The 25,089-nt window shown below is 36.5% G+C and overlaps 1 protein-coding gene across 1 annotated transcript in view; it reads right to left on the reverse strand.

Annotated features, from left to right (window-relative positions):
- Positions 1–24,524, reverse strand: part of Pde4d (phosphodiesterase 4D) — a 1,379,127-nt gene extending 1,354,603 nt beyond the window's left edge. The window contains exon 1 of the mRNA XM_070041218.1: positions 24,506–24,524. The gene's annotated coding sequence lies outside the window, so the exon portion shown is untranslated. The remainder of the gene's footprint in view (positions 1–24,505) is intronic.
- Positions 24,525–25,089: the final 565 nt, after the last annotated feature.

Consider the following 25,089-nt stretch of genomic DNA (forward strand, 5'->3'; position numbering starts at 1 on the left):
ATTGACTATCTCCAGAGACACACAGATCTCAGGGATAGAGTCTTTCTAGGAAAGTCCTCTGATCTTTACAGTCTAACACCTCAACACCGTGTGATAATGGATCCTTGTTGCTTAGGGAACAAACCAATGCTTAGTGGGTATCCAGGTTTCCACTCACCACACTGACATGACTTTGGGTGACATGAGCTATAAATTTTTAATAAGTAATAATTAAGTAAGTAAGAAAGAGAGAGGGGAGAGGAAGGAAGGAAGGAAGGAAGGAAGGAAGAAAGAAAGAAAGAAAGAAAGAAAGAAAGAAAGAAAGAAAGAAAGAAAGAAAGAAAGAAAGAAAGAAAGAAAGAAAAGAAAGAAAGAAAGAAAGAAAGAAAGAAAGAAAGAAAGAAAGAAAGAAAGAAAGAAAGAAAGGAAAGAAAGAAAGGAAAGAAAGAAGGAAGAAAGAAAGAAAGAAAGAAAGAAAGAAAGAAAGAAAGAAAGAAAGAAAGAAAGAAAGAAAGAAAAAAGAAAGAAAGGTCTAAACTAAATGTGGAAAACACATGCTTTTATTTCCTGAATAGTTAAATTGGAAAAGTATCTCCTCAGTGTCCTACTCCTTGGCATTTTGTTGCCTGCTGTCTATTTCTCTTGCTTTAATCTTTTCCCTTAAGCTGTAAATAATGTTCTCGGGTAGTTTTAAAAGCAAAGGTTAATACTCACCTTCCACAATGATAAGGGATAAGTTATGTTTAATTCTACGTATGTAACAATAAATGTGTCATAATATAACTTGAAACAGATTTGAAAAGATGTGGGAACATTTTCATTGTTGTGTTCAAGATAGATGGTCTAGTAGTTTATTCTTATTACTACTTTTTATTTTTATTGTAAAGACACTGTACAGAGGGGTTACAGTTACATGAGTAAGGTAATGACTATATTTCCTATCTAGCATTGTTACCCCCTCCTACCATCCCTTCCCTCCCCACCTCCCCAACTCATCCCTTCTCCCACCCAAGTTGTAAAGTTTGTTTTCAACAGTGTCTTGTGTATATCATTGCAACAATGGGCCAACCTATATCCTTGTTTCAGCATTTTGTTATTTCCCTTCCCCTCCCCAAATTAGAAAAATTTATGTACAAGATGCAGGGCACCAGAATCAAATACAGTAGCAACAGGGAATATACCATGGCGGAAGAACATACAAAAGAAACAAAAAAATCACGTAGTACATTAAGAACAATAGCAACAAAGAAAAACTTCTGTGTCCCTATCTTGGGGTTCATTTTGCTTAGCATCATCTTATATGGTCATATGTACATAGCTTTTGACCTTTTCTGCTTGTTGGTAAGATTATCCTAAATGTATACTAGAGTTATTGCAAATAAGGGAAACCATGGGACCTATACTTCTTTGGGTCAGGCTTACTTCACGTAATATAATTTTTTCCAAGCGTCTCCATTTCCTAACAAATGGGGTGATGTCATTCCTTCTGATGGAGGCATAGAATTCCTCTGTGTGTGTGTGTGTTTGTGTGTGTGTGTGTGTGTGTGTGTGTGTGTGTGTGTGTGTGTGTGTGTGTGTATCACATTTACTTGATCCTTTCATCTACTGAGGGGCATCTGGTTTGGTTCCATATCTTAGCTATGGTGAATAATGTTGTGAAAAACATAGTTGTGCTGGTAATTTTAGTATGGCCTTGTTTGTGATCATTTAGGTTAATGCCCATATGTGGGACTGCTGGGTCATAGGGTGAGCTCTATGTGTAGTCTTTTTTTTTTGGTTGGTTGTGGGGCTTGAACTCTGGGCCTGGGTACTGTCCCTCAGCTCTTCAGCTCAAGGCTAGCATTCTACCACTTGAGCCACTGAGCCACTTTAGGCTTTTTCTGCTTATGTGGTGCTGAGGAATTGAACCCAAGGCCTCATGTATGCAAGGCAAGCACTCTATCACTGAGCCACTTTTCCAACCCTATGTGTAGTCTTTTGAGGAACTTCTATACAGCTTTACAGAGTGGTTGAACAAGTTTACACTCCCACCAACAATGTAGTAGGGTTCCCTTTTTACCACACCCCCTCCAGCATCTGTTGTTATTACTTACTATTTTTTACTATGAACATTTATTACTTGTATGACTCTCAAGATAATGAAAAGGTAGGTTGGGTGAAATACTGAAGTTATTTGCAAATGAAAGCAGCTAATGCTTCTTTTACTATTGTTGTCCACTGTTCAAGTTATATGTTGTTGCCAAAATCCTCCTGAAAGCCTGAGTAGAAGCATATCTCTGTAACTTTATTTTAAAACACAAAAACAAACTGGGTGTTATAGTCACACATGTCCCAGCATTCAAAACAACTAAAGCAGGAAAACTGCAAGTTCAAGGTCAGTCAGCAATACAGAATGAAATTCTATCTTTAAAAAAAGTTAGACACTTATTGTTCATTTCTGTAATCATAGCTACTTAGAAGGTTGAGATCAGAGCACCTCAGTTTGAAGTCAGCACAGGAAGAAAAGTTTACAAGATTCCATATACATTAAACAGCATAATTCCAGTCTAGAGGCATAGCTTAAGTGATAAATCACCAGTCATGAGCAAACAAGACAAAAGACAGTGCAAGGCCCTGGATTCAAGCAATGGTATTGAAAATGAAAAAAAGAAAGATTACCTAGAAACAAGATGAGCACAAATGGTAACACATTTTTCTCTCCTGAAATAGCCGATAATTCCATAAATCATGTTCTCAATGTCAAGAAGACACTTCCACATATAAAGTAAATAAGGCCTTCTCCTATCAATGAATTGAAAAAATGAATTTTTAAAAACCTACTCAATATCACAATTTGTGCTTCAATTGCATAGGTGTTCTTGCTTTTCCATGTAGTGGAAATTGAACAGCAAGAGTAGATATCAAGTGTTCCTTAAGAGGATTTAAATTGGCTCTATTAATCTCTCTCTGACTTCATGACAATGTTTAAAAATAGATGTCTGGCTTCAGATTTTACAAATGCTTCCCTTTTAAATATTAACTTTTTTCTTCTGTGCTGTGTTAAGAGTGAAATTTTTGAATTAAGAACCTAAGCCAGGAAAAACTCAATAAAATTGAAATCATCCAAGACAGCCTCCATCTCTCCATCTCCATTACTCTCCACAGCTCACTTGATCACACGTTAGGGCCAATTATCACCTAAAATTGTCTTGTTCTCAAAATCTGACATTTTGAAACACTTCTTCTACTTACAGCCTCAGCACTCCCAACCTTCCTACTCTTTCCCGCTTGTTGAATCTCTCCTGTCATTCACTGTTCTCTCACATTGGTTCTGTTCTTTCTTTCTATTCTTCTCCAGGCTACTTAAGCTGGGATATATCACCCATCCCCACCCTATCCAGTGTAGGCCTTTAACATGAAAAGACATAGAATATTGATACACAAATAGACATGCAAACACACATATATGTATATAGGTTTGCATTTTAATTGTAATAAATATGTTAGCACTTTATTTTAAAATGCAAATCTATAGAATTTTAAGTATTTTAAAGTCAAAACTTAATATTTCAATATTTTTAAACTTCTAATTGTCTATTATGAGCCTCTGAAGCCCATCATAAAATACACTAAGGCTCTGTTTGCAAAGAATGCACCAGAAGCATATATTACTTTTGTCATTTTGTGAGGTATGAAAACCTGAAGTATTCAAATGGTTTTTTTGTTTATTTTTTTTCCTTTCATGTAATTGTTTCTAACATATTTACGAGATGATTTCTATGTTGTTTTATATGTCCCTCCCCCACGATATTACCCATGCTTTCACTGTATTTGATGTTGGTATAATTTGTGGAGGGGAAGGGAAAAAAAAATTGTTTAACTAGGGAAACAGGTGGACCCATTGCAACAATGAGATGTACAAGTTGTTACATCAAAAAACGAACTTTACAACTTTGGTGGGGGGGAGGGTCAGTTTGGGAGAAGGGTGAGAGTATGGGAAGGGATGGGAAGAGGAAACAAAGAGGAGGCAACAATGCTTGATAAGAAATGTACTCGTTATCTTGCCCATGTAATTGTAACTCCTCTGTACAGTATTCTCACAATAAATAAATAAATACATACATACATAAATACATAAATAAATACCTGAAGGTTTTCTAAAGCAAGTTACTTACTGCCTATGAACTTCCCTTCCTTTATCTCTTAAATGAAAATGGCAAAATCTTATCACTCATCTCTCATGGACTTGAGTAAAATGTCATCTATAAAATGTATAATATACAACCTCAAACTCAGTAAGCAACCAGCTAGCAAAAATAGCTAATGATAACCATATACTACTCTAAACCCTCCTGGGTTATCATTACTTTCTCTCAGAATTAAACTTTCCAATTGATTCCATCAACATGTTCTCAATTTAGCCATTCAGACACACGCTCACAATTGCTGCTATTTCTGCATTCAGTTCTGCACCCTAGTCAATACTTGATTCACATTCCAGATAATGACTGTAAAGCAAGAGGCTTTTCTATGTCTTCTGGTATACATTACAGTCATAAGTAACTTTTAATTTAACATCTAAAGTTAACTCCAATGTCACCAGCAGTGTGCCAGATCTGTTCTGGGCAGCATTGTCCCACATGCTTCACTCTGCTGGGCTGATTGCACTGTCTCAATCTGCTTTATTTAAGTAAAACACATTTTGGGAAAGCTCCAGGGTCTGCCTTGCTCTCACAGCCTCCACTGCTACTCTCCTAACACAACTGTTCAGCATCACTCTTCAACTCATCATTGTCTCACAACTTCTACACATCCCTCCCTACAGCCAGGTCACACAGCAGTCAGAAATGGCCCTTTCCTGCCCCAGACTACCACCACGTTGCCATCACACTTACAATAAACACAGAGACTGAATGGTGATCAGGGAAGACCCTGCATGATATGGCCCAGAATTGTCTTCCCTGCCATGTTTTCCTTTCTTTCCTTGGAAGTATGGTGGACAACCCTTCCATCTGCCAATACCTCCATTCACAATTTGCCCAGCTCACTCCCTCACTTCAGATATCTTCTCAGAGCACCATCATTGCATCCACATGCTACTGTACTTGCTCTCTAACACTCAACATGAACAAATAATAAATGATGCATCCATGAATTTGTTTGAGAGCTCAAATCAATTATAAACTCCAAGATGTCCTGCATTTTGTCTCTTTTGTTTTTACACTACTTTATTACTAATACCTGAAGTAGTGTGGAAGCCACTCAATAAACATTTGTTAATTAAAGATGTGAGTAACTGGGCAAAAGGGAGACAATGAGTATTCTTTGAGATACACTCATTTGAGGTTTCTCCAAAACAGATAAGGTGGGAAGTAGCAAATGCAAACCTGGAGTTTGGGACAGAGGAAATCAATAAGGAACAAATATGTAATAGCAAGACCAAAACTCACAGAGTCGCCCATCATATGCTGCTGGAATAGTGATCCCAAAGTACAAAAATTAGTTAGAGACAGCTCAGGGATGCATATAGACAGAATGATGCTCTTTAGGAATAACAGAATTTAGTTAGTTTGCTTGTTTTTTTTAAGTAAATGGTGCATGTTTTCTCTCTTATGTGGAATCTAGATCTAAAATACAAATATGAATGATAACATATACAGGGCTCTATGCATGTGCACACAAACAAGCTAACTAAAGGATGGTATACTTAGGGAAAGAGTCCAAGGGTGCAACTCCTTTAACAACAAAAAAAATGAACTGTTTATCAAAATGAATACCAGGAAGTGGAAATGTGTTCTGGGGGAGAACAATAGAGAGAACACAAATGGAGTGAAGACGGATTAGCAAACACAGTGATTGTATTCAATGTACCTTGAACTATGTTACTTAAGGGTAAGGATGGGAGGAAAAAAATGGGGGAGAAAGATAGAAGGGGTATCATTGATGAAGAAGCATTGTACTCATAACCTGGCTAATGGAGTTGTAATCTCTTTGTACAAATACTTCATAATAAAAAATTTAAAACTAAGTTGGATAACTACGGAAATGGGGGAGGGGTTACAGAGAAATATACAAGTGAATAAAGCTTTTACTTAGTGACAATGGTCCTCCCTCACCAAGGTTTAAAAATGATTCCAAAAATGAAGAAGTTTAAATTTTGTTTGACTCAGTCTGCAGAAGTATGAACGGGCAATATAATTTCTAAAACTGAGGCTACTAATGTAGAGGAAAAGAGAAAAAGTATTTTTGCAGACCAGAACAGGACATCCCACCGTCACATTATAATCCGCACAGGATCAATTCAGGCCAAGGAAAAGATCCTTAAAGCTGTCAAGGAGAAAAGATCAATCATCTATAAAAGAAAACCAATTAGAATCACCTCAGATTTCTCAGCAGAGACAATTAAAGCAAGAAGAGCCTGGAATGATGTATGCCATGCCCTAAACTATCAACCAAGAATACTGTACCCAGCTAAATTCTCCTTCATAACCGAAGGTCAAATAAAAAACCTTCCATAGCAAAGAAAAACTGAAACAATATATCCCCACCAAACCAGCCCTACAAAAGATACTTAAAGATGTCCTACACATAGAAAACCAACAAGACCACAATAAAGGCCAAGAACCCACACCCAAACTGAGAGTCCAAGAACCATAGGAAGAACACAGTTGTCGCAACCCCCAAGAAAGTGGATAAAATGGCAGGAACTCCCAAATACCTCTCAGTCCTATCTCTCAACATTAATGGACTTAACTCTCCAATTAGGCGACATAGACTGTCTAGTTGGATTAAAAAGCAAGATCCTTCTATCTGTTGCCTTCAGGAGTCACACCTTGCCCATAGGCTGGAACAAAATCTACCAAACAAACAGCCCCCATAAACAGGCAGGAGTTGCAATCCTAATATCAGACAAAATAGACTTCAAATTAAAATTCTTGAGAAGAGATAAAGAAGGTCATTATATACTAATTAAGGGATCTCTCCTTCAGGAGGATATTATAATTCTAAATATCTATTCACCAAACAATGGAGCACCCAAATTTATCCAAGAAACACTACTTTCTCTCAAATCTCACATAGATCCAAAGTCATTAATTGTTGTGGACTTTAACACACCACTATCCCCACTAGATAGATCAACTCAGCAAAAACTCAACAGAGAAAACCGCAGATCTAAACAACTGCATAGAACAACTAGATTAAACAGACATCTACCGAATATTTTACCCAGCAGCATCAGAATACATTATTTTCTCAGCAGCACATGGAACATTTTCCAAAATATTTTAGGTCACAAAGCAAACTTGGCCAAATTCAGATACATTGAAGTTATACCTTGCATTCTCTCAGACCACAAGAGAATAAAATTAGAACTCAACACCAATAGCCACCAAAGAAAGTCCTGTAACAGATGGAGGCTGAAAAACACACTGTTGAATCACCAGTGGGTCATGGAAGAGATTAGAAAGGAAATTCAAATGCTCATAATATTCAACAAAAATGAGCACACAAATTACCTCCTCTGGGACACAGCTAAGGCAGTGTTTATAGCTCTGAGTTCCTACATCAACAAATTGGAGAGATCTGAAACCTCCTTGAAAAAGAGCAGCAAGATAAACCCCAATCCAGTAGAGGGAAAGAAATAATTAAAATTAAATCAGAATTAAATGAATTAGAATCCAAAAAACCATGGAAAGAATCAACAAAACAAAGAGTTAGTTCTTTGAAAAAATTAACAAAATTGAAAGACCCTTAGCAAATCTTATCAGAAAAAGAAGAGAACACACCCAAATAAATAAACTCAGAAATGAAAATGGAAACATCACCACAGAAACAACCAAGATTCAGAACATTATAAGGGATTACTTCTCAAACCTTTTTGCTAATAAGTTTGAGAACTTGGCAGAAATGGACCTTTTCCTAGCAAATATTGACATGCCAAAACTAAACCAAGATGAGTTAAACCATCTTAACAGGCCCATATCAAGCATTGAAATAGAAACAGCAATAACAGACCTCCCATCTAAGAAAAGCCCAGGACCAGATGTTTTACAATAGAATTCTACAAGGCATTCAAAGCAGAGCTCACACAAATAACTCCTCCAACTCTTCAATGAAATTGAGAGAGAAAGTTCACTACCGAACTCCTTCTATGAAGCCATCATAACCCTCATCCCAAAACCAGACAGGGACTCATCAAAGAAAGAAAACTATAGACCCATTTCTTTGATGAACATTGATGCAAAACTTCTCAACAAAATTTTGGCCAATCGACTTCAACAATTCACCCAAAAAATCATAAACCATGATCAAACAGGATTCAATTCAGGGATGCAAAGCTGGTTCAATATATGCAAATCAATTAATATAATTCATCACATCAACAAGAGCAAGGATAAGAACCACATGTTTATCTCAATAGATGCAGAAAAAGCACTTGACAAGATCCAACACCCCTTTATGATGAAGGTTCTGGAAAAATTAGGAATCCAGGGAACATTCCTCAATACAATAAAGACTGTATATGACAAAAATACAGCCAGCCTTATACTTAATGGTGAAAAACTAAAGCCATTTCCTCTTAATTCAGGAACGAGACAAGGATGTCCACTCTCTCCACTTCTCTTCAATCTAGTATTAGAATGCCTAGCTACAGCAATAAGACAAGATGCAAACATAAAGGGGATCCAAATAGGGAAAGATGAAGCAAAACTCTCCCTCTTTGCAGATGACATGATCTTGTATTTAAAGAATCCCATGGACTCCACTTCCAAATGACTCAAGCTGATTCAAAGTAGCAGGGTATAAAATTAACCCTCAAAAATCAGTGGCTTTTTTATATGCCAACAATGAAAAAAGCGTGGCTGAAATTAGGAAAGCAACTCCATTCGTACTAGCCCCACAAAAAAATAAAATACCTAGGAATTAACTTAACCAAAGAAGTGAAGGACCTCTATGATGAAAACTTTAAAAACCTGAAAAAGGAAATCAAAACAGAACTTAGAAAGTAGAAAAACCTCCCACACTCCTGGATTGAAGGATCATTATCCTAAAAATGGCAATACTTTCCAAGGCTATCTATAAATTCAATGGGATACCTATCAATATTCCAACCTCATTCTTCAAGGAAATAGAAGAGGCAATCCAAAAATTCATATGGAACAATAAAAGACCCCAACTAGCAAAAATGATCCTTAACAGAACAAACAGTGCTGGAGGAATATCAATACCAAATTTCAAACTCCACTACAAAGCCATAGTAATCAAAAGACCTTGGTACTGGCACAAGAACAGACCTCAGGACCAATAGAATAGAATTGAAAACCCAGAAATGAACCCACAGACCTACAGCCATCGATAAGGGAGCTAAAAAATAGAATGGAAGAAAGACGGCCTCTTCAGTAAATGGTGCTGGCAAAATTAGTTAACTACTTGTAGAAAACTAAAGCTAGATCCTTATATATCACCCTGCACCAGAATCAACTCCAAATGGATCAAAGACCTTGGAGTCAAAGCAGATACTCTGAAAATATTACAGGATGGAATAGGAGAAACCTTAGGTCCCCTCGGCACAGGCTGAAATTTTCTTAAAAGAGACCCAGAAACAAACAAATCAAAGAAAGGTTGGACAAATGGGATTGTATGAAATTGCAGAGCTTCCGCATGGCAAAGGACATAGCTAGCAAGATCAATAGAAAGCCCATAGATTGGGAGAAGATCTTCACTAGCCATACAACGGACAAGGGTCTCATATCTAAAATATACCTGGAACTCAAAAAATTAAATCCCCCAACAACAAATCCTCAAAGAAACAACTGCTCAATAAATAAGTGGGCTAAAGACTTAGGAGAAACTTCTCTGAGGAGGAAAGAAGGATAGCCAATAGACACATGAAGAAATGCTCGACCTCCCTAGCCATAAAAGAAATGCAAATCAAAACATTGAGATACTACTTCACCCCAGTTAGAATGGCTATAATCAAGAACTCTAATAACAACAGATGCTGGAGGGAATGTGGACAGAAGGGAACCCTACTGCATTGTTGGTGGGAGTGTAAACTTGTTCAACCACTTTGGAAAGTAGTATGGAGGTTCCTCAAAAGACTCCACATAGAGCTTCCCTATGACCCAGCTATCCTACTTTTGGGCATTTACCCAAATGATCACAAACAAGACCATACTAAAGCTACCAGCACAACTATGTTTATTGCAGCATTATTTACCATAGCTAAGATATGGAACCAACCCAGATGCCCCTCAGTAGATGAATGGATCAAGAAAATGTGGTATATATACACAATGGAATTCTATGCCTCTGTCAGAAAGAATGACATTGCCCCATTTGTTAGGAAATGGAAAGACTTGGAAAAAATAATATTAAGTGGAGTAAGCCAGGCCCAAAGAAACATAGGTCCCATGGTTTCCCTTATTTGCAATAACTAGTATATGTCTGAGACAAACAGAAAAAGTCAGATAAGATGATGTTAGGTGAAATGAACCCCAAGATAAGTATTCAAATGTTTTTCTTTCATGTGATTGTTTCTAATGTATTTATAAGATGATTTCTTTGTTGCTTTGTATGTCTCTTTCCCAGGATATAACCCCTGCTTTCACTGTATTTGATGTTGATATAATTTGTCGAGGGGAAGGGAAAATACAAATTGTTTAAATAGGGATACAGGTGGATTCATTGCAACAACAAGTTGTACAAGTCGTTATGTTGAAAAATGAACTTTACAACTTTGGCTGGGGGTGGGGGGTAGGAGGAATATGGGAAGGGATAGGAAGGGGAAACAAAGGAGGAGGCAACAATGCTTGATAAGAAATGTATTCATTATCTTGCCCATGTAGTTGTAACTCCTCTGTACAGTATTTTCATAATTAAAAAAAAGGAAAAAAAAGTATTTTTGGTGGACAAGTATATTGTTTATGACCTCGTTATAGGCACACCCTTTGACCCTTTGTCATAAATTTGTACCTCTCCACTGTGACTCACTCACTAGATTTGTCCACTTATAGACTCAATTTTGTCCATCCTGGACACCATCATGAGAAAGTTTCTACCATCATGAGAAAGTGCCTAGACCCATCTGCTATAGATATGCAAGAAATATATGGAGTGTTGTATTTCCCAAGCAAAGCCATTCTAAACCACCTGCTAAAATAATCACAGCTACACCTAAATAATTAGAAAGCCACAGATGACTAGAAGAATGATAAAAATAATCAACTGGTTATTATCTTAAAATACTATATTAGAAGGAATTTGTTATACAGCAATAGCGAAATAACATAAGTCAGATAATACCTCTCCAACAAGAGATTGAGAGTTGGAAGTTCTCTCTAAATTCAAATTTAAGATAATAATCAGTCTTCCCGAAAGTCAAAAAAATGAAAATGGCAAATTACCTAAGCCAAAGGGGACTAAATTTCTTATTAAACACTGAAAATCCTTTGAAATCAACAAGATCATAAAGAAATATATTCAATGTATTTACAATCTAAAGAGCCATTAATAGCTACTTAAAATATAGACATCAGATAATCTTTTACAAGTATGAGTGCTTTTCATTGCGTGGACTGCTGGTTTTCTTTGTGACTCCAGTAAAAACAAAATGAAACGACATATGTTTCCTTTATCCCTCAGCAACTCTAGCTTCATCCCAGGGGACTTTACAGCACTAGAGTCTATTTTTGTTAAAGGAAACTATTTCTTCTTTTATCTTTAAAAAACTAACAGCTTTCCTATTCACTTCAAGAACTGTGTCTAAAAAAAAAAACCAGCAATAATCTGCTTCTGTTCAGTCTTTTGCATGGTATAGGCATTACCTTTTCTCCTTCTAAAGGTTAGCTTTCTTTCCTTTGGCTTTGCATTTCCCCAGGAATTCTACACTAAAGCATAAACTTCCCCATTAGTGGAGGGAACAACAAAGCAGACACCCAAGGAATACAAATGCTGTTTCTCACCCAACCTCCTTCGCACTTACAGACTCATAGCCAGCACCGCTGACAATTTTAGTTCATGCAGAATCCATTTTATCTTGGTTTGAAAGGAAAGTGGGCCATGTTGAGAACATCACTGAAGACACAAATAATAATGCGTGCTTACACTCTTCCCAGACACACAGCATCATTTGCTCCCCCTTTATGGGATTAACCACAGCCTGGCCTCAGACCTGCCTTTTATAAGTGAGGAAACCAAAGCTAGCAATGATAGTCATTTCCCTGAGATTTCTCTTTTTGTAAAGTGGCTGAGTTACAATTCAAACCCAAGTTCAAGGTCTTTTTCCTTACACTATGTCCCTAAATGCAATGTTGGTGGGGAAAGTTTTCACGGAGTAAATAAAGAACAGAGCTGAATATGAAAAGGAAAACAACAGATATACATATATCTGTAGAGATAAAAATGTATATATGAAATGTTAAAAAAAGATGCATGTAAAAAATCAATAGAAACATTTATTCTTACTTCAAATATAGTATGAAAAAAAATCAAGCTACCAACCAGTAACCTGTCTAGAACCTCATTCTATAGAACACAACAGAAAAATACATAATCTTACAACATAATTTTACAAGTTATGTACTGATAGTATTTTCCAATAGGAAAATCAGCTTTCCCACACAACTTTACCAGATGATTATAATTCTATCTCTTAGTACTTTGCAAATGTAGTATTATAATCTGTTTGCTACTTTAAGAAATTCTTGTTTATCAAAATAGGTACAAGGGATACAATGGAATTGAATAGAGCAATTTAGAACTTCTAAATATAGCTATAATCATTTATTTCAGAGTTTATCCAGTTTTAAAGCTCTGTTTAGAACAGAGCTTGGCAGACTTTTTTTCTGCAGAGGGTCAGGGAGTAAATGCTTTGGACTTTGAAGGCCATATGGATTTTGTGGCAACTACTCAACTGTGCATTCCCAGTGTGAAAGCAACTATGGACAAATGAGGATGGCCACATTCCAATACAACTTTCTAAAAACCAGATCTGGCCCACAGGCTGCATTTTGTGAATCCTCGCTCTAACATATAACCCATGCCCAATACAAAATGCACTGTATCCTGATGTACTCTCAGGGAAGATAGACATTCTACACGTATTCTCCTATTTTATACATGATTTTCAGAAAGAAGCCTATGTTCTTGCTTATACCCTATAGCAATTTAGAAATAGGAAATATAAATTGGGAATGTTAGCACAGATCAATACAGTGAGGGCCAAAATCCTTAAGAATATACTCAGAGGACCAGAACTGGATCACAATCTGGACCAGTTCATATAGAGACAGAAATCTCTCCATGAACTCCGTAATAACATTCAGTAATCCCCAGTTATCTCAATATTACCCACAGACTCATAGAGAAGCGCCATTTTAATAAATAATGAGTATTCTGATTCTTAATAATTCAAAGGAAAGATTCCATCAGTTCTCTTTAAGACATTAAGAGTAAGACAGAAGTAAGGACACACACACACATTGGAAAGTACTCCCTCCCACCACCACCAAATTGATGACACCTAGATCTTAAACTGACTGAATAAACTTTAGTTGTATAGAAAATACATTCTGTGCAATGTAAAATTCCCCACAAATATATAAATAAGACAACAAACAGTTGTAAATCACTTATTATATGAACAGCATTTAAGTATTTTAGAGATATCAATTTATTTAAATTACACAATACCTAACCTGATAAGTACTAATATTATTCCATCTTTCTGATAAAGAAATGGAGGTTACAGAAACTAAGAGTTGGCCCAGAGTTAACATAGATCCTAAGTGACAAGTAGGATCTGAACTCAGATACTATGACTCTATAAGCCATATGTCTATATACTATAAGCCATACATCTATACTGGGCTCAAGGATTATCCTATACGCCTATATGGATTGTCTCTAAAGATTAATATGATAACATATATTTTAAATCTCTACTAAATATAATCTAATCTACAGAATTTAAAATCTGAGCTAGGTCAGTGTTTTTCAGTACATCAGGGTAAAAATTCTAACTATTATTTTGCTCAGCTGCCCTAAAATAACTGACTGTGTGAATATTACACTGAGATTTTACTCTTTTCTCAGTGTTGCATTTTTAAATGTTTTTGGAATGAGCCAGGAAAATAAACTAATATAGGGAGTTATGGGAAAAATTCTTTTCAAGCACTTTTAGTTCAATCAGATAAAATGTGAGGGCCATGAAATGAATTTGCTCTTCTGTAATTTAGGCCTTGGGATATTAAGATTAAAACAGATTTTTATTTATTGTCTTTATATCTTAAATAGTTTGATTCTGAAACTGTCTTACATGAGAGAAAAGGAATTTTTGTTGTTAAAATAACTAAGGTTATGATTGGCTTAACATCCCCCTCGCAGAAAAAATCCAAATCTAATATACCCATTGGTAGGACTACGATCAGTTTCATTTTTTTTATTGTGAAAATACTGCAGTTTAATTTTTAATAAAAAATTAAAGCTTTATGGAGGGATTTTGTAAATAATGATAATTTAAAATAATTTTATTCACTCATGTGTCTGTGCTCTTTTATATTTGTTAGATGAATATTTTTGTTAATCCTTGAAAGTTCAGAATAGTGAAAAAATTTGGCTTCTCGAAAATAGATACGCTATGAACCAAGCTTATATTAGTTTCACCAATGATTCAACTTTATACAAGGAAAAGTTTCCCATAAACTGTATAGTTTCCCTTAAAAGGAACAAGTAATTCTCCCTGGTAAGAATCCAGGTAAAGTGTATAGAACATTCAAGGAAGTATTTTATGCTTTGCCTGTAGGGACAAGCTAAATTTCATTCCGTCATTTTTATCATTGCCAGTTTTCCCCCTGCCCTTTCCTAAAATGAAAACCAAGTAACTCAAATAACCTTTCACAAAGGAGGATGGCCAAAGTGGAGAGAGAGAAAAAATAGGCACAAACCACTTTTGACCACTGTGTGTGAAGACACAAGAACCAGCCATCCTTTCCAGAATCTGACCATGGCGATTTCATAGTTCCAGCTTCCAGAGCACAGCAAAACACATTTGTGTTGTGAATAAGCCACGTCTACGGAACTTTGCTATAGCAATCCCAATGAAGATCACCAAGACAACTTGCTTTACTTTCTGGCCAAAAATACGACTACAGCTCTAGGCCCACTTCCAGTAGGAAAGTCATGTGGCCAAGCCCCAGCCAATAGAAAGCAAGCTGTCCTCTGTGTGTTTTCTCCTTTCCTGAGTAAGTGACAAGGTGATGGGGGGGGGGGGGGGGCGGGAGGAGAAGCAACAAATGACACTCCATGAATGAGTGAATCTTCTCATCAATTTGACTTTCCAGAATACCCATTTTAGGGCCAACTATAATCCCATGCCTATAATCCCAATATGTGGGAGGTGAAGATGGGATGGACATCAGTTGAGGGTAGCCAAGGCAAAAATTTAGTGAACTTCAACTCAACATACAAGCAGAGCTGAAATTCCCAGCTCTCCAAGGAAGGGATGATCATGATCTAAGGCCACATCTCGAGGCAAGAGACACAAGACTTCAGTATTGAAGCAAAAAGGGCTGAAGGTGTGATTCAAGTGGTAGAGTGCTTGCCTAGCAAGTGTAAGACTCCAAGTTGAAACCCCAGTATAATAAAAAAAAAAAAAAAAAAAAAAAAAAAAAAAAAAAAACCTTATTTTAGGCTTTGGTTTAGTGAGAACCTTCTAGGTTAAGACACCAAGATTTTAGCTTGCATATGCAACAGTGACTAATGTTACCAAAGTTTATAAAGCAGAAAGTTACCAGAGGTCAGGTATGGTAGTACATATCCATGAGCCTGGCTACTCAGGAGGTGTGAGTAATAAGATCTCAGGCTCCAATAGCCTTAGATAACCTAGGCAAAAGTACATTATCTGAAAAATTTTTAATAATAATTACAACAAGCAAAAGGACTCGGGTGTGGCTCAAGTGTAGAGTGAGTGGTAGGCTTTGATTTCAACCCCACTACTGCGAAATAAACACAAACAAAAAATACTCAGGTTATCTGAATGCAATTTTATTCCTTTTATGTTGATTTTAGATTTTAGATCATCATTGTACATGTTAGCTCTTAGTTACTAAACCTCTTTAAGGCATGATTGTCCTATAAAATATATAGATACTTGTTGATTTTGTTTGAACACTTTCAAGTAACATATCCATTGAATAATGTATAAGAAATACCTTAAAATGAAAGCAGGTTTGAGTGTCAAGGAAAGTAGATGCTCCTCTCCATCCAAAACTCTCAATAGATACCTAAAATTACATGTAGTACCAAACCTTACATATACTGTGATTCTTCCTATTTATACACACACATATGCATACCTATATGCATGCATACATACATCCATGCACAAATATTTTTCCAACTTAACTTATATTATTCATTGTGGCCCAAATTTCTGCAGTTCAAGATGCAGTAGCAAACCCAGAGCAAGTTTATTTTTCTTCTTCACAATTTCATGGTTAGATGTATTCATACTGTATATCTTAACAATCCCAGTATCTGTTGTTTTGTTTTTCTCTTTAAGTAAAGAACCATTGCCTCTTTCCAGCAACACTACTCTTCTGCTTTGAGATAATTACAAAGTAAAATAAGGGTAAAATAAGGGTTACTTGAGCCTAAGGACAGTAATGGCATCAGAGCTGATCTGATAGTAGTAACTTCTGTCAAGATAATATATACAGCTTAGATAAGCTGCAAAAGGAGGTTCATGTTGTAGGTAGGACAAAACAGGACTGCGTGGGATTTCATCACATGACTTAGACTGTGTTCAATTCAAAGCATATGAACAGTTTATTTTTGGAATTTTCCATTTAACATTTTCAGACCACAGTGGACCACTAGCAACTGAAGCAATGGAAATCAAAAAGACAGAAAAGGAAGAAATTATTGTGCTGTGGGTTTGTCTCTCAATTCCACTACAGGTAAAAATTAAACAAATACACTAACATCTTTCTCTATAAAATACATCAAGTGGACTAAATAAGGTTGGAGACTGTCCAGCTCTTAAGGAAATATAATTTTATAAGAAAAAAAATATATTTCTGCCTAGGATTTTCTATATATATTTCATGTCAGTCATCCCTCCATTATTACACTAAATGCTTCAAGAAAAATAAAACACTAACTCCAAAATAAACCATTATTCTTCTAAAATTATCTTAAAATTTTCTGCAAATGTGAAATAAAGACTTGTTAGGCTATAAGACCTATGAAGAGATCTTGTCTTCTTTATCTTTGTGTTTCTAGTGCCGAACACTTGAATTTTGCAAAATAAAATCTTATTATGATGTTAAATACACTTAAAAAAGGAAATCAACACAGAACTTAAAAAATGGCAAAACCTCCCATGCTCCTGGATTGGAAAGATTAACATTGTGAAAATGGCAATTCTCCCCAAGGCTATCTACAAATTCAACGCAATACCTATCAAAATTCCAACCTCATTCTTCAAGGAAATAGAAGAGGCAATCCAAAAATTCATATGGAAATATAAAAGACCCCGAATAGCAAAAACGCTCCTCAACGGAAAGAACACTGCTGGAGGAATATCAATACCAAACTTCAAACTCTACTATAAAGCCATAGTAATCAAAACAGCTTGGTATTGGCATAAGAACAGACCTCAGGACCAATGGAATAGAATTGAAAACCCAGAAATGAACCTACAGACCTATAGCCATCTAATCTTCGATAAGGAAGCTAAAACAATAGAATGGAAGAAAGACAGCCTCTTCAGTAAATGGTGCTGGCAAAATTGGTTAACTACATGTAGAAAACTAAAGCTAGATCCTTATATATCACCCTGCACCAGAATCAACTCCAAATGGATCAAAGACCTTGAACTCAAAGCAGACACTCTGAAAACATTACAGGATGGAATAGGAGAAACCCTAGGTCTCCTTGGCTCAGGCCGAAATTTTCTGAATAGAGACACGGAAACACAACAAATCAAAGAAAGGTTGGACAAATGGGATTGCATAAAGTTGCAGAGCTTCTGCAGGGCAAATGACATAGCTAGCAAGATCAATAGAAAACCCACGGATTGGGAGAAGATCTTTACTAGCCATACAATGGACAAGGGTCTCATATCTAAAATATACTTGGAACTCAAAAAATTAAACCCCCCAACAACAAATCCTCAAAGAAACAACTGTCCAATAAATAAGTGGGTGAAAGACTTAAAGAGAAACTTCTCTGAAGAAGAAAGAAGGATGGCCAATAGACACATGAAGAAATGTTCAACATCCCTAGCCATAAAAGAAATGCAAATCAAAACAACATTGAGATATCACCTCACTCCAGTTAGAACGGCAAAAATCAAGAACTCTAACAGCAACAGATGCTGGAGGGGATGTGGACAGAAAGGAACTTTACTTCATTGTTGGTGGGAATGTAAACTTGTTCAACCACTTTGGAAAGCAGTATGGAGGTTTCTCAAAAGACTTCACATAGAACTCCCCTATGACCCAGCAATCCCACTTTTGGGCATTTACCCAAATGTTTACAAACAAGACCACACTAAAGCTACCAGCACAACTATGTTTATTGCAGCATTATTTACCATAGCTAAGATATGGAACCAACCCAGATGCCCCTCAGTAGATGAATGGATCAAGAAAATGTGGTATATATACACAATGGAATTCTATGCCTCCATCAGAAAGAATGACATTGCCCCATTTGTTAGGAAATGGAAAAACTTGGAAAAAATTATATTAAGTGAAGTAAGCCAGGCCCAAAGAAACATAGGTCCCATGGTTTCCCTTATTTGTAATATCTAGTATATGCATGAGTCAAGCGGAAAAGGTCAGATAATGTAATGTCAGGAAAATGAACCCTTAGATGTGTATTTTAATGTTTTTTTCTTTCATGCATGTGTTTCTAATGCATCTATAAGATTATCTCTTTGTTGCTTTGTATGTCCCTCCCCCACAGTATAACCCCTGCTTTCACTATATTTGATGTCAGTATAACTTGTGGAGGAGATGGGGAAAAACCAGTTCTATAAGGATACAGGTGGACCTGTTGCAACAATGAGAAGTACAAGTTGTCATGTCCAAAACGAGCTTTACAATGTCGGTGCGGCGGGGGGGGGGGGGGGGGGGGGAAGGAATAGGATTGGGATGGGGGGGAGGGGGGAGGCTGGGAAGGGATGTGAAGGGTAAACAAAGGAGGAGGCTGCAATGCTTGGTAAGAAATGTACGCATTATCCTGCCCATGTAATTGTAACCCCTCTGTACAGTATGTTCACAAATAAAATAAAATTAAATTTTAAAAAAAAGATGTTAAATACATTATTTCTTAGTAGATTTAGGAAATAATACAGTGTAATGCCTTAGAAAAACTAACTCACAGTCCAACAAAATAAACACATGGAAATAGGTACTCAAAATGAGGATTAAGATCAAGGTTTGGAGGAAGAATGCAGTTGTAAAATGTAATGCATGTCCTACAAAATTAAGAAAATTGAGGGAAAGTGTGGGATTAGGAGGAATGGAGGAGAATGATGATAGAAAGGGATAACCACTGAGATGAATGTATTCATAAACTGCTCTGTTCAATGACAACTCCTTTGTACAATAATAAAATTATCTCTTATCCAGTCATCAAAGGCCCATTAAAAATAAGGATATTGGCCAGGTGCTGGTGGCTCATGCCTATAATCCTTAACTACTAAGCAGGCTGGACGATCATGGTTCAAAGCCACCTGGGGCAGGAAAGTCCATTAGATTCTAATCTCCAATTAATCACTCAAAATCCCAAAGTGGAGTTTTGGCACAAAGTGATAGAGCACTAGCAAAAAATAGCTCAGGGACAGTGCCCAAGCCCTGAGTTCAAGCTCTACAATTTAGATAGATAGATAGATAGATAGATAGATAGATAGATAGATAGATAGACAGACAGACAGACAGACAGACAGGATATATAAACTGGCACCAGATACAGTTTTCAAACAGTACTATAAATGAAATTCTTACATTTCTAGAAAGTTCTTTAATAAACCACTAGGTAGACTAATGGTGAGCAAAGATCCATTCCATTTTATATATCTCTCTTATGGTGCTTCCTCTATGTCTTTGTCTATTTTTAAAATGTTTTCCAGGTGAAATAGTACCCAGTACTATTTGGTGGTTAAGAAACCACCAAACACAGCAGCAAACTCCAAGAACTGAAATCTAGGACACAGCTGTGGCCAATATTCCAAAAAGCATGGTAATCTTCCAAAGAAGGATCAGACACTGGGTTTTCAAAACTGCTGAACAAACTTTCTAAATCATTTAGAAAGTCATTTGGCCATTTTATTTGTGGGATGGAAAGACCTAAGGATACACAGTATCTTAAAATCTAGACGAGTATAATGTTCCAGCTGTAGTGCTAAACATATTAAAATCTACAGGATTATTACACCAGTGAAATTTAGTGAACAGAGTCAAGACAGAATAAAAATGCAAGGATATCTGTCAGCCTAAGTTTTCCAACTTCTTTTGTGCCATGAGGGAAAGTGATCCTCTAAAACTGCATCATTACCAGTTTTAAATGTAAATGTCATCTGCAAAGGATCTAGATTGGCTTCATGCTTTATCTACATGCAAGGAAAATTAACAGCACAAGCTAAACCACCATCCTATTTGAAAAAAGTACATATAACTTAGAAAGTTAATCAAACTGGCCAATAAAATATGTACCTGATATTTTTCATTTTAAAAGTTGGTAAGTGAGAAATGCTTTTTATTAAAATGTTGAGATAGTTGCAATTAAGTGACATTTATATCGCAAATAAAAGTTAACTAAATGTTTGCTCATAAATACCACATTAACTTATCACAGTAAAGCTATTGGCATTTCTAATAATCAAGAACAATGGAGGCTTTCTTTCTTAGCTCTGAAAGTGTTCCTCACATGTGGGAATGTTTTTAGAAGTAACTGGTGTTAGAATGCTAACCCTGGGTCAGTGAGATGCTGTAATAATAATCCCATGAAGTTGTGCAGCACATTATAAATTTCATACTACAAAGTCCTCTCGCAATGACTTTCTCATTGCGAGAATGATCCAGCCAAATACCAGAATATTTACCATTATTTTCCATTTATAGACAAGACTAAAGGCTTAGAAATATTTCATGACCTGAACATAATCCCATTAATGTCAAGATTAATTCAGTAAGACATTCTGCTTCTGGAAATCACAGGAACACAATTTTGGCTGGTGATCTACATAATAGGATATCACCTGCTGACATTATATAATTAAGATGGGATAATTGATTGATTAAGTGATAGCTCCTCCTATGCCAGTGGGCAGTGTCTTACTCCAAAAGAAGGGAATGATACAAAGCTGCTTTTAAGACTCTGCCTTTAACTCCTTGTGGTGTGTTACTCCTTTAAGAAGGAGGGCAATGTTTGCATTTAGACAGCTCGGCTTCCTTTAAAACATGTTCCAAGTGAAACAGCAACTATTTTGAAAACGTCAACTACAAATAATCAAATTCTCCAGCAAGATTAAGCAGACTAGCCCTCTATATAAACAGGAAAAATGTCTTCGGGAAGAACAAGTTTTTTCCAAAAAATAAAATTTTAAAATTTAAATAAAATCAGAAAACATAATTCTATCAAGAAATAATTGTCTTCAATTTGGACTTACATCATTGCACAAGTACGCAGTAATAAAAGTTTGCATGGTTTCCCTTGTTTGCAGTGACTAGTACATGTCTAGGACAAGCAGAGAAGGTCAAAGGCCATGTACATAGGACCCCATAAGATAATGTTAAGCAGAATGTACCCCAAGACAGGGACACAAGGGTTTTTTGTTTTTGTTTTCTTCTTTCTAGCTAGTGTTTTTAAATGTACTTACAATGCACTATGTGATTCTTTTGTTTTTATTGTAGGTTCTTCCCCCGTGTTATAACCCCTGTTTTTATGGGATTTGATGCCCTTGTTCTGCACCTTGTATATACATTTTTGTAATTTGGGGAGGGAAAGGGATATTGCGGAACAGTTAACTGGGGATGCAGGCTGACCCATTGTGACGATGAGATATACAAGAGACTATATTGAAAACAAACATTACAATGTTGGGGTGGGGGGGCAGGACAAGTTGGGGAGGTGGGGAGGGAAATGATGGTAGGGGGAAAGTAAAGGAAGACGTACTAATGAAAAAAAAAGAGTTTGCAAATGGCAGTGTGGATTCATGAACACTTAGCAAGTTCATGAGGTAATACATTCCTTCTTGGATACATCTTATGTCAAAACCATCTGTCTATGGCAGAGATGCATCCATTAACGAAGCCTATCTGCAAAAGAACTTCCACAGCCAGACAAAAATAGCTTTAGAAAACAAGAAGAAACAGAAGAAAGACTGACTACTGTTTCTTATATTTTCTTTGTCATACAACCCGCTGCTGTCCACTGAACATCTGTTTCTCCAGGACTCTTTTTGTTTAGTGTCCTGTCCATTCACAAGAAAAAGATGTAGCCCTGACATTTCCAAAATAACTGAAGGTAGAAAGGTCTTAGAGCCCATTTTAGACACCATCTGAATTGTATAAATTGCCAATGAACATTTAATAATTAAGTACCAGTAATTATATTCTATTCATATTAGCAAGAGCTCAACCTACACAATGTAAAGAATAGACATAGAAAAAGGAGGAGAGAGGAGGGTTGAAGGTTCATTAAGATAACTGCTTAGACTTTACAAAGAAAAAGTGAGCTAAATTCAAGAGCCAGCCAAGTCAAGACAGCTTCTATCCCATGTTTCCTGCTATTTGATGGCTCCAAACACCTGACAGGTGACACTGTGTTGTTTTCTTCCACTAATACAGTCAGGTAGAAATGAGTAATTCAGAATGAGTCAACAGTTCCTGCTAGCCTCTACAACTACAGAAATCAATAATGAACTTGCTCAACAGAGGAACTTACACTAATTCTCCATAAAGTAAATAAAAAGTAAAGTAAATTTTCCATAAAGTAAAAACAATTACATATATTTGGTTAAGACAGAAAGAATTCTATGCTGATTATTTTTTTTTTGTTAGGAAGTCCTGGTATGCTCTAAAAGGGGTCATGCTTTGGAACGTGCAAATATTTTAATAATAAACTTCTGCATTCCTAGTGTTAGCTAAAATTTAAAAATTGCAGAAGCACAACTAATATTTCTTCTCTTATACTCTAAATCACACCAGTCATTTAAATAGGTGAAATTTAAAATAAACAGTTTTGAATCTCTATTATTTTATAGGAATTACCAGCTAACCATAATTGTACTAGAAGTTTATGTTTGCTACCGAAACTTATGAATTGAAAAGGTGCTCAAATGACTTATGCTTGAATCTTATCCAGAACATAAATATATACATTTGAATCTACAGGTGTAATGAAGAAACATTTGGTGAAAAGTAACCTCAAAATGACAATATAAAATTGTAGCAAACAGCTTTATGTTGTATAGAAAAAGCATATGAAAATTATTTGGGAAGATGATGTCTCAGTACTAATTATATAGGTAAAAAGCCCTATTATATTTTTTAATGATAGGCTAGAAGAGACCAACAATGATTGAAAGGTAAAACATGAGCTGCTTTTCACTTACCAGCCTAATACTAGTACTAATTCTATCCACCAGAATAGACCATAATAGAGCACTGTAAAAATGCTGATTTATTTTTCCCCTAGTTCCTCATTTCAGTCTGCTCCAGCTTTATCCTAAACCCTGTTACCAACAGAATTTACCCCTAGCAATCCTACAAACCTAACAATGGCATCCCGGGATCATTTGATCTGTTCTAATCACAAATTCCAAGCCACAAACCTTCTCCTGTTACAGCTGTCTCTGTGTGTGTTTGGTGTGCTTCTCTAAGGCTTTGGAAAACAAGCTCGTGGTTTCCCATTCAGCTCTCTACCACATAAACAGAACCACTGAAGAGTATTTATGTACATATAAAACGGTTCTAGTTATTCATAGTGTGTGTCTTAAATTCGCTTCAGATTACCCAGAAGAAAAGGACTGCTGTCATCATCTCACATGCCTCTCCTCTCTGGGTTCTAACTGTGGTGTACCTGTATGCCCAAAGGATTTATTATGCTTTCCTGCTCACGCTCAGCTTTGGGCGATGGGGGAGGAGGGGAAAACCTTGAAACCTGCCTGACTCCAGTCACTAACTCTCTAAGTCACTGCCTTTACACAACATGCTGCTTCAGCCTGCTCATGGTGGACTTTCATAAACCCCATAAAACAGGCATGGCCAACAAATACATCGAACAGCCGCCTTCAAAATGCAACTTGACTGTGATTCATGGTAAAAAAAAAAAAAATTAATAATAATAATAAACGTGCCAGGTCCTAGATACTTTCAGATCCGAGTTGAACTTGATACCAGCAGTAATAGCACCTTGCAAAGGAATTACCTGCTAGTTTAGTATTTTCTTCTTACAATCGCTCCTTCTCTGGGCATGGAATTAATTCACTGAGCTTTATAAACAGACAAAAAAAAAAGTCAGGGTTACTCACACAGTCTTGAAGATGCAATGTCAGCTATTTAAGACAGAAACATCCAAGGCCGTGCTAGAACTCAATGACAACTACATATGCATTACGGCAGGCACTGGCAAGCCTCTGCACTACAGCAACTATAGGACTCGTGCTTGCCGACCGCAGGGCTATAATCTATGAGACTGAGCGCAGATCCAGCCAATCAGTCAGCTTCTCATAACTAGTCGAACTGGCTCTGGAAAGCTAAAGGGTTCTCTCAGTTGCACTGGAGCAAGGCAGATGAGATATTCCACAAATAATCTGCTTATCTACGCTCACTTTGCCTCGTAAGGCCAGAGAAAAATCACAGTTTCATTGTCTGAAAGAAGAAAGACAGATGATCTGGCAAAAAAAAAAAAAAAAGACTTAACTGAAGGAGCAGGATCCCAAGGCTGCCAGCCTTAAAGGGCCCGAGAAAAACACAGGGCAACCCAGCAGCAAAAGTCTGAGGTAATTTTTATCTTCCTTTCGATTTTCAGTAAGAGTAATACCAAATGAAAATAATATGCACTGAATTGTTTGAACAACTAAATAGGATTCGGTTGCATTTTACCTTATTCTGT

This window comes from Dipodomys merriami, unplaced genomic scaffold (assembly GCF_024711535.1).
Source record: "Dipodomys merriami isolate MVZ:Mamm:240054 unplaced genomic scaffold, mDipMer1.0.p SCAF_30, whole genome shotgun sequence".
Taxonomy (NCBI): domain Eukaryota; kingdom Metazoa; phylum Chordata; class Mammalia; order Rodentia; family Heteromyidae; genus Dipodomys; species Dipodomys merriami.